This window comes from Pelodiscus sinensis, chromosome 2 (genome assembly GCF_049634645.1).
Source record: "Pelodiscus sinensis isolate JC-2024 chromosome 2, ASM4963464v1, whole genome shotgun sequence".
In the NCBI taxonomy this organism is placed as follows: Eukaryota; Metazoa; Chordata; order Testudines; family Trionychidae; genus Pelodiscus; species Pelodiscus sinensis.
The window spans coordinates 186551798-186561910 of record NC_134712.1 but is presented as its reverse complement, the minus strand read 5'-3'; the positions used below and the strand labels follow the sequence as shown (position 1 = coordinate 186561910).

General features: G+C 48.3%; 1 long non-coding RNA gene across 1 annotated transcript in view; it reads right to left on the bottom strand.

The window, feature by feature from the left end:
• Positions 1 to 1821: 1821 nt before the first annotated feature.
• Positions 1822 to 10113, bottom strand: part of LOC142826819 (uncharacterized) — a 65569-nt gene continuing 57277 nt past the window's right edge. Inside the window, exon 3 of the long non-coding RNA XR_012901078.1 lies at positions 1822 to 2543. This is a non-coding gene — a long non-coding RNA (uncharacterized LOC142826819). The remainder of the gene's footprint in view (positions 2544 to 10113) is intronic.

Below are 10113 nucleotides of genomic sequence, written 5' to 3'. Positions count from 1 at the left end.
ATTTTGTACATCAGGAAGGGGGGCTACAGAAGGGTAAGTGGAAGGAGGTGAGGGAGGAATGGGGCACGGGCCCCCGATGGGGAGGACTAGGCTGGCTCTGTGGGCTTTTGGGGGTGGAAGCTCTCCTGCAGCCCCCCAATTGCCTCCTCTCCCCAGATGGCAGCCTGCGGCAAGTGCAGCCGGTCTGATGGCCGAGTGCTGTGATGTGCCCAGTGTGGGTACTACGGGCAATCCAAGCCTGGACTGCTTTGGAAGCGGGGCATTCCTGAGAATTGTCTATCTGGGGTGGGGGTCGGGTCCCTTTAAGCACAGCCCTCGGTCAGCCTGAGACAGCAGCTCCACGCTCTAAGTCCTCATCTGATGCCCTGCCGGCACTGCTTCCGGCTATCCTTAACCCCGGTTCAGGGTCTACTCTGTGTGGACATGCTAGTTCGAATTAGCAAAATGCTAATTCGAACTAGTTTTTTAGTCTGGATGTGTTAGTTCGAATTATCTTAGTTCGAATTAGCGCTGTAGTGTAGACATACCCCTAGTTAGCCATTGAGCATAGTTTCCATAATCTCACAGGTAGATACAGTACAGCTACATGCATCACAGTGCTGTCAGCTCAATAATACTCATTAACTAAGCATGTAGTTAGGAGGAAATGTAGTTAGGAGGAAACGGCTATTTGATCCTTTTTTCTACCTTTCAGGAAATTTAGGATATGTTTATACTTGCACCCTCTTTTGAGAGAGGGATGCAAATGAAGACATTTGAAATTGCAAATGAAGCTGGATTTAAATGTCCTGCGCTTCATTTGCATATTCGTGTTATGGCGCTATTTCAAAATAGCACTATTTCAAAATAACAGACGCTGTTAAGACGCTGTTATTTTGAGAGAAACCCTTCTCTCGAAATAACTGGTAAACCTCATTCTATGAGGAGTAAGGGTTATTTCAAGAGAAGGGTTTTTCTCTCAAAATAACCTTGTCTTAACAGCATCTGTTATTTCGAAATAGCGCCACAAAGCGATATGCAAATGAAGCACGGGATATTTAAATCCCAGCTTCAGTTGCCATTTTGAATGTCTTCATTTGCATCCCTCTCTTGAAAGAGGGTGCAAGTGTAGACATACCCTTAGTAAGCCTCAAAGCCACCTGAAACCTTTACAAGATGGAATCTGATTCCAGAAAAATAAGCCAATGCTTTATTCTATACTTCCTCAATATAGCTGTTTCAACAACTTTTTTCATCCTCTTTTTGGTAATTTTGAGAGCTACTTCTGTTACACTAGATGTAAGTCTTATTCCTATCATAGTAAACCAGGACTACTGGGTCTCCTGTAGCTCCCTCACCTCTGAATTTCAGCCAGTTTTTCCCAGTGAATATAAGTTCCATAGCTCACCTTCCGCCAGAGAAAATAGCAGATATTCTTTCCCAGAGCTGGCTTCAACCTACTTACCTCCTGCACTAGAACTGATTGGAAAAAAATTCTGTATAAAAACTGGAGGGAGGGGAAGTTCAATTAAAAACTTGACATTTTTTCAGGAAAATTATTTCTTGTTTTCAACAAGCTTCAGCTAAAATTTGATTAACTTTCACATGTTTAAGAGGGGCTCCCCTTTACGTCATACTCTAATACAAGCCCAGAGAATGAGGATTTTGATTCATTTCTTTGGAACCAGGGACATAACTTGTGAGTACATAGTTCCACTGCAGCATCTGGCAAGTCTGTTTTATTCTCCATGGGGCTTTTTTCCTTTTTCTATTTTCGATGATAATTTGCTTTGAAGAACTATAAACTGTTTCCAAATATTCTGGGATATTCTCCAATGCTGACAAAGTCACTATAGGGGTCTGGAGAGCATCTTTCACACATTCAGAAGGAGAGAAACAGCCATTTTTTACTGAATTTTGCTTCTGCTGTTTATTTAAAAATATCAATAGCATTAGCACTGTGATTATTAACTTCCTCCCCATGGAATAATATTAATGTAAACATTTGAAGTGAAAGCAAAGTTGCTTCTATAGCTAAAAGAACACACAACTTTTTCTCAAAATGAGTTGAGGATACTCAGTATCTTGCCTTAAATTCTCTCCTTAAAAAAAAATTCTAATACCCATAGCTGTGTGTGATCTGAGCACGTGGACTGGGATTTTAGAGAAGCCTTAGAATATTAGGCATCCAGATCTCATTGCCCAACTCCTTTGAAATCCCCTTACATGAAGATGGCTGCACTTGCCAAACCAGTCCTGGTAATTATTTGCTTTCTAAACCCTTTAAGTTTCTGAAAAGAAACACAGGAAACCACTGTCTCCCCTCTGATATAAAAAGTAAAGTACTTTTTTTTTCATTTAAAATTTTCCCTCAACTGCACTGATGGGTAGGGAAAGATTTGTCTGGTGACACTCACAGAGTAAATTCCCATAAATCTTTGTCCAGGAATGAAGAGGAGAGGATGCTCAGTAGAAACATTCACTAACACATTGTGTCCTCAGAGCAAGGCTCTTGTAATAGTCCTCTGGCCATAAAGTCAAAGGGTAAATACTGAAAAGAACATCTGAAAACAAAATGAAAGAGAATTAGTGAAGTACCAGACTTTCACTTCTTATCTGCTAGTCACTGACTCTGAAGTACAATCAATGTTGACCACATACACAGGAGAAGGTCACTACAAATTATTTTCCTTGTCACTTACTAAAGAAGCCATAAAATGATCCACATTGATTGCAGTGCACCTAAAAGGGATCATAAAGTTGGGATTTCAGCTGACAAATACAGGCTTCTGTCCCACTGCTGAGGGCTGCAGCGGAGTATATGATCTGACGGTTCTAATAGCCCATAGTCAGGTTCCACTCTAGAAGCCTGGGGGCTCCAGTAGACCCTGTTGAATCAGCTTGATGCAAAACATGACAAGGCCTGAACTCCTCATCTCTCCATTTCACTTGAGCAAATGTGTTAATAGGTCTAACGCCATCTTATTTTCTCACTTTGGTTCAATAAAAGGTGACCAGGCACAAGTGTGAGGCTGCTTTAGAAGAAGGAAGATTGCTGAGGTGAGGGTCACTGAAGAGGCAAGGTGCAGAAGTTCAGGAGCTCGCCTGCTAGGAAACCTAAAACTCATTTTGATTTGTATATTTTGATAGGTTTCTAGTAGAGAATTATGTCTCCACTTTTCAGAGCCTTCCATTTTTCCATCTAGCTGTCACCTCTCCCCACGTCCATGCACAATAGTTTTCCTTTATTGGATGACCAAAGTTTGCAGTCATATCCTTAGTTATGTTCAGTGGTGACAGAAGTGTATGACAGAGATGCCAAATATCATCAGTGCTGTCTTTAATTTTAATAGTCAGTTGAGTGCTCTCACTGCAGTTAGAAGGCAGAATGCACAAGTACACTTTACACTATCACAATCCTGGGATAGCTGTTGGCAGGGCTGATTGCCTGTTTTGGGCTAAAGCAACTAAAAATGGCTTTAACCTACATTAGCTGTTCACAGCCCCAAGAAGCATAGCAGTCATGCCCCCTAAAACAGCATTGAGTGATGCTCCCTAAAACAACAGCAGTTTGCAGTGGCACGGGAGACACTATAACAGTTCCCTGCCACCTGCAATCCTTTAGGGATTGGATCTGTGTTCTAGGGTGACCACTCAAAATGGCCATAGCACAGCTCAAGGCCATGCATTCACCAACTATTATTTGCCTGATAATCCCAGCCATTGTATTTGCATAAGGCTGTTTTTTCATTTAATTTCTTATAGTTTTGCTTAATACACTTTTTTTTCACCAACTTTTTTTGTCCGCCAGAGGTCTAGATGCAGGAGTATGTGCACTGATGTGGTGGAATTGACGTAGTACTCCTCCATCCACCTCCCACAGGAGAAAGCTCTACAACTGTATTTCACACCCTAACTGAGATGATAGACAAAATTCTCAACTGGTGTTAAACTCATGGTTATGCAAATATATACCAGCTGGGGATATGGCCCTCCATTTTATTTAAGTCTAAATTTTCTTGCATCAAAGGAGGGAGTCATGACAATAGTACCTAGGCTCCATGAACTCTTAGTCATATGCAGGGGCATTTAGATAATACCTGACTTTTTGTGAAAATGAGAGCATCACAGAGGCAGAGGCAGATCGTCTGCTGTTATAAACTGGCATAATGTCACTGAAGTCAATAAAGCTCTGATGATTTACATTAACTGAAGATCTCTCCCAGAGAGCTCAGTCCTTTTATTGTGGAAGGGGTGAAATGGCTATGTCAGGTGACTCGCAGGATTTGCTGCTGGATGCAAAAATCTGCTGGAGACACAGGTATCAACCTCCACTGGAAGAAACCCTTAACCACTGAACAACTGGTGATAGACACTTGTTGCCTGGAGCCAGGGCTGCACCTTAAATTGGGAACTGTTGACTATTTGTATTAACCCCTTGTCTGTCCACCCGCCCTGATCCCAGGCTGGGCCTCAAAAACTGTTGCTCAGTCAATACCGAGGCCGAGGCCCACGGATTTGTGGGCACTCTAGGGAGTCAGCAGTGCCCCACCAGCTGACATGGGACCCTTTACAAGCACCCACAGGGGGACACATCTTGAAGAGCCATCGTTACCGCACAAGGTGAGTAACTTCTTCTATTTTGAATGGCATCTCTGCGGGTGCTCCACTTAGGTGACTATAGAGCAGTATCCGCACAAGGTGATGGTGAGCTTTGGAGCCATGCCTGAGAGGTAGAAAGGACATCCAGTCCCACTGATGTAGTTGGAACGGGGCTGTTTTAATGCACAGTGCTAACCAAACCTTTGATGAAATGACTACGTAGCTGCTCTACAGTTGTCTATCAAAGACACATTATGGAGGAAGTACTCAAGAACAGTAGGTATGGGAATGATGATAGGGTGTAATTTTCTCTGTTGAGACCGTGCTTAGAATCGGTGCCACTTATTCTGGTACTTATACCATGTGGAAGGATGATGGATATTCAAAAGGAGCTGTTTTACTCTTTTGGAACAGACATGCTGTGACGGCTTCTAGTTTGGGCGCGAGCACGTAACCCTCTCACGCCGGGGTTATGGCCCTGTGAACCTGCCGTCTGTAAGCTATTTCGTGGTGGGATGGCTTCTAGTTTGGGTGCAAGTGCGTAACCCTCTCACACCGGGGTTACGGCCCTGCGAGCCCAAGTACCCTCACAAAGTCCTTGGTTTGCCCAATATCCACCTCCACGTCCTTTGCATCCGAGTTGGTCCGCCGGTTCTGGGCCCCGCTGTTCTGGGCATCATCTTTCCCCGGGGGCCAGGAGCCCTTCCGCTGTGGGTGAGTCCTCCTGCAGTGGGGGTCCGTTCTGCCCCCCGTAGTAGTTTGGCAAAGCCCGGCTAGTCCCTTCCCAGTCGCACGGGGTAGGGCAGGGTGGGTACTTTCCCCACTCTCCATTTCCTCTCCGCTCACTCGTCCACAAGCCATACCCACACTGATGGGTAGGTTCGGACCTCACCGTGGACACACCACATCCACACAGGGCTTCCCTCCCTTCGTCCATCCGGGACAAGGTCTTCCCATACTAAGGTGACTGCTGACCCTGAGTCTACCAGGGCTTCCACCGTCTCCCCTTCCACCTTTAGCAGGGCCATGACGGGGGTTCCTGTTCCTGACTGCAGCTCCTGGGGTCCCTCGCTCTGCCCCAACATACAGTCCATCAATGGGCAGTCCCTCTTATAGTGGCCTTCCTGGCCGCACGTGCCTTGGGCCGGCACTTTTTTCTCTTCAGCCCCTCCCTCTCGGTTGTCCTCTGTTGCCGTCTCTTCTAGTGGCTGTCCGGGCCATACCGGAGCCAGCTTACGGCCGGTCCTTATACCCCCCCCCCCGGGGTTCCCAAGCGGCCCCCTTACCTCGGTTCTGCCACCGGTTCGAGGTCCTCTGAACCTCGGTCCGGGGCGGGTTAGTCTGGGGCCGCCGTCCTCCACTTCCTCCGCGGCCATATAGGCCTCCATTAAAGTCACCGCTTTGTTTACCGTCGTAGGTTGGTTCCTTTTGACCCATTTTTGGCCCGGGGTAGGATACTTACAAACTGTTCTAGGATTACCAGTTCCATCACCTGCACGGCCATCTTTTGATCCAGCTCGATCCATTTTCGGGCCCATTCCCGTAGCCTCTGGGCCATGGCCCGGGGTGTCTCCTTGGGCCCAAACCACTCCTGGTGGAATTGCTGCTTACAGGACTCCTGGATGATGCCCAGCTGATCCAATACAGCTTCCTTCACCTTGAAGTAATGTAAGGTGTCCTTCGCCGCCAAGCTCTGATAGGAGAGTTGAGCAGGTCCGGCCAGGTACGGGGCTAGGAGGGTGGCCTACTGGTCCTCGGGCCATTGGGCTGCCGTGGCCACCCTCTCGAAGGTGGTTAGGAAGGCCTCCGAGTTGTCCTGCGGGCCCATTTTTGTCAATCGTAGCGGGAGGGCACCAACCCCCGATCCCCTGGGCCCAATTCCAGCCCCTCCAGGAACTGTTGGGTCTGCTTGCCACGCCGCCTTGAACCATCACTCTTGCTGGGTGCTTAACTCCTGGACTAGCTGCCACTGCTGGTCCTGAAACTGTGTAGCCAGCTGCTGAAGGAGTTGAGCCTGCTGCTGTTGCTGTTGTCTCTGGGCCTCCCCAATCCAATCCTGCAGTTGCCGGGGCTCCATTGTGCTGCCTGTTCTCCTAGAGTCCCCCTAGGTTCAACACATCTTCACTTTAGCCTGTTAGTAGGTTCCTCGTGGGGCGCGCCTCACTGAGTTGCCCACATTCTCCACCAGGTGTCACGGCTTCTAGTTTGGGCGTGAGTGCATAACCCTCTCACGCCGGGGTTACGGCCCTGTGAGCCCACCATCTGTAAGCTATTTAGTGGTGGGACGGCTTCTAGTTCGGGCGCGAGCGCGTAACCCTCTCACGCCAGGGTTATGGCCCTGCGAACCCACATACGTAAAGGTTCCGGTGCATACCGCTTGGTGGAACCAAGGAAGTGAGGGAGGGGAAATGGGGGCCTAGGGGGAACTGGGCCTTCCCTCTCCAATGGGTCCCAGCCCGGGGCCATAAGGGTTTGGGTCTTTAGCCCTCACCCGGCTGACGGGGTCCCACCCCGTAATGCATCAGCCCACGGGCGCCAGTACAGCCCTGCCCTGGGCTGCTTCCTAACCTCCCCCAAGCGGCTCCGGTGGGATCACGGCTCCTTGGCCCTTACCTCTCCGCCCGTGGCCTGTGGCCGTCTGTCTCCGTCCTCCTCCGGTGTCCGGGCCTTGCTCCTCAGCCGGGGGGGGAGGCTCACCCTCCAGGCATCCTTCCCCCCCTTCTGCTCCCAGCCCCAGGTTTAAATAACCCGGCGGGGTTTGCGTCCCCGACATCCGCCCCACCCCACCCCAGCGTTGACGTCCCTCCTGCGTCGCGACGTAGGAGGCGGAGCTGCGTCCCGGCTTCCCCCGCTCCCAGCGTGCTTGGGCTTGTCGGCACGGCCGGGGAACGCCGCCTGCTCCTGCCCTGCTCTGGGTTCGGGGAACGTGGCACCCCAGCAGGGACTCCATGGGGGCGCGTCCCTCGGGTTCTCGGGGGGGGGGTCCTGGTCGCAGTCCATCCCCCCAAGTGCGGGCCGGAGTCGGACCGTCACACATGCTCTTCGTGTTGGAACCATGAAGGTATCACACTGTGAGCCAGAGCATCCAAGTTGGGGTCAAGTATTCATCCTTGATGTTGTGAGAGGAGGTCAGGAATAGTCAGAAGAGGTGGTGATCATGCATGTTGGAGTGCATTGTTGGAAGCATACTCGCTCCAGAAGATTGTGAGGATGTATCCATCAGTGAAGTGAGTTGAGTACTAGAGTAGAAAGCATCAATCATTTGTTTAAACTGTGTCAGGTTAGAATGTAGACTCTTGCCAACCATCCCTGGAGACAATGCATGTGCAGTCTTATGAATTGTACCACATAAGTGGTGGTTGCCATATGAAAGCACATATGTGCAATGGTAAATGGAATGAGTAGGACAGCACTGATGAGGTTGCACAATGGGACAAACTGGTGTTTAGGAAGGATTGCCTTGGCTCTGGTGGAGTCTAGTAGGGCTCCTATAAATTGTATTGAATTTGTGTGTTCCAAGATAGATTTTTGAAGATTTATTAGTAGGCTGAGATGAGAGACAAGGTCTCAAGTGGCACTGATCATGATTAAAATTTGTTGATAAAGGTTATGGGAAGAACCCTTGATTAGGTGGTACTTGATTAGGTCTAAGTAGTGAAATATGATCATACCCTGACATCTCAAATAGGTGTTGACTACTGCCAGTGTCTTGGAAAAGGGTGAGGTTGAAAGGTAAGACTGGGTACTGATAGTTTCTCTTCCACTGTGAATCTGAGAAATCTTTTGAGAAGGATGAATTGTTATGTGGAAGTAGGCGTCGTGAAGGTTGAAGGCTGAGAACCAGTCCCCCTCGTCCAGTGTTGGTATGATGGCTCCCAGTATGACCATCTTGAATTTTTGATTGTGGATAAACTTGCTAAGCTTTCTGGGTATGTCTACACTACCTCCCTAGTTCGAACTAGGGGGGTAATGTATGCATACCGAACTTGCTAATGAAGCCCGGGATTTGAATTTCCCGGGCTTCATTAGCATAAAGCCGGCGCCGCCATTTTTAAAAGCCAGCTAGTGCGAACCCCGTGCCGCGCGGCTACACGCGGCACGGACTAGATAGTTCGGATTAGACTTCTAATCCGAACTATCTGTACACCTCATTCCACGAGGTGTACAGATAGTTTGGATTAGAAGCCTAATCCGAACTATCTAGTCCGTGCCGCGTGTAGCTGCGCGGCACGGGGTTCGCACTAGCCGGCTTTTAAAAATGGCGGCGCCGGCTTTATGCTAATGAAGCCCGGGAAATTCAAATCCCGGGCTTCATTAGCAAGTTCGGTATGCATACATTACCCCCCTAGTTCGAACTAGGGGGGTAGTGTAGACATACCCTCTGAGATCCAAGTTGGGCCTCCATACTCCTGTCTTCTTTTGTGTGAGGAAATACTTTGAATAGAATCTTTTCCCTTGGTATTCTTAGGAACTGGTTCTGCAGCACCTAGATGGAGGTTTTGTACCTCTACCTGTTAACAGGTGCTCATGGAAAGGGTGCCAGAAGAGGTATGGGGTTGCAGCAAGGGTAGGGGTATAGACAGGAAAGGGATGATGTATTCAGATCTTGCTATTTCTAGGAAACATTGGTTTGTGGTGATTTGGGCCCAGTGGTGGTAAAAGGGCTGTAGATGAAGGCCAAAAGGGTGGCTGGACTGTGGTGTGTGTGGAGGTCGCGCAGGCCCCTGACCACTCCTTCAAAACTGTGCCTTTTTTGTCTATAGCTGGGACATGGTAGATTGTATGTGCTGGCCCCTTCTTCTGCTAGAACACTGCTTGGATCTTTGAGACTGAAGTGAGGCTAACCAGTCTGTAGTTCCCTGGATTATCCTTCTTCCCTTTTTTAAAGATAGACACTACATTTGCCTTTTTCCAATCATCTGGGACTGCCTCCGATCTCCATGAATTTTCAAATATAATGGCCAATAGCTCTGCAATGACATCTGTCAACTCCCTCAGTACTCTGAGGGATGAATTAAATCCAGCCCCATGGATTTGTGTATGTCTAACTTTTCTAAATATTTCTTAATCTGTTCTTTCTCCACCAATGGCTGTCCACCTCTTTCCCATACTGTGTTGCCTAGTGCAGCAATCTGGGAGCTAACCTTCTTTGTGAAGACAGAAGCAAAAAAAGCATTTCAGCTTTTCCCATATCATCTGTCACTAGGGGTACGTCTAGACTACATGCCTCTGTCGCCAGAGGCATGTAGATTAGGCTACCAGACATAGGAAATGAAGCGGCGATTTAAATAATCGCCGCTTCATTTAAATTTACATGGCTGCAGAGCTGAGCCGACAAACAGCTGATCAGCTGTTTGTCGGCTCAGCGCGATAGTCTGGACGCGCGGGTGTCGACATCAAAAGTATTTGTAGACCACCCAGGTAAACCTCATCCCAGGTTTGATCAGCTGTTTGTCGGCTCAGCGCGGCAGCCATGTAAATTTAAATAAAGCGGCGATTATTTAAATCGCCGCTTCATTTTCCTATGTCTGG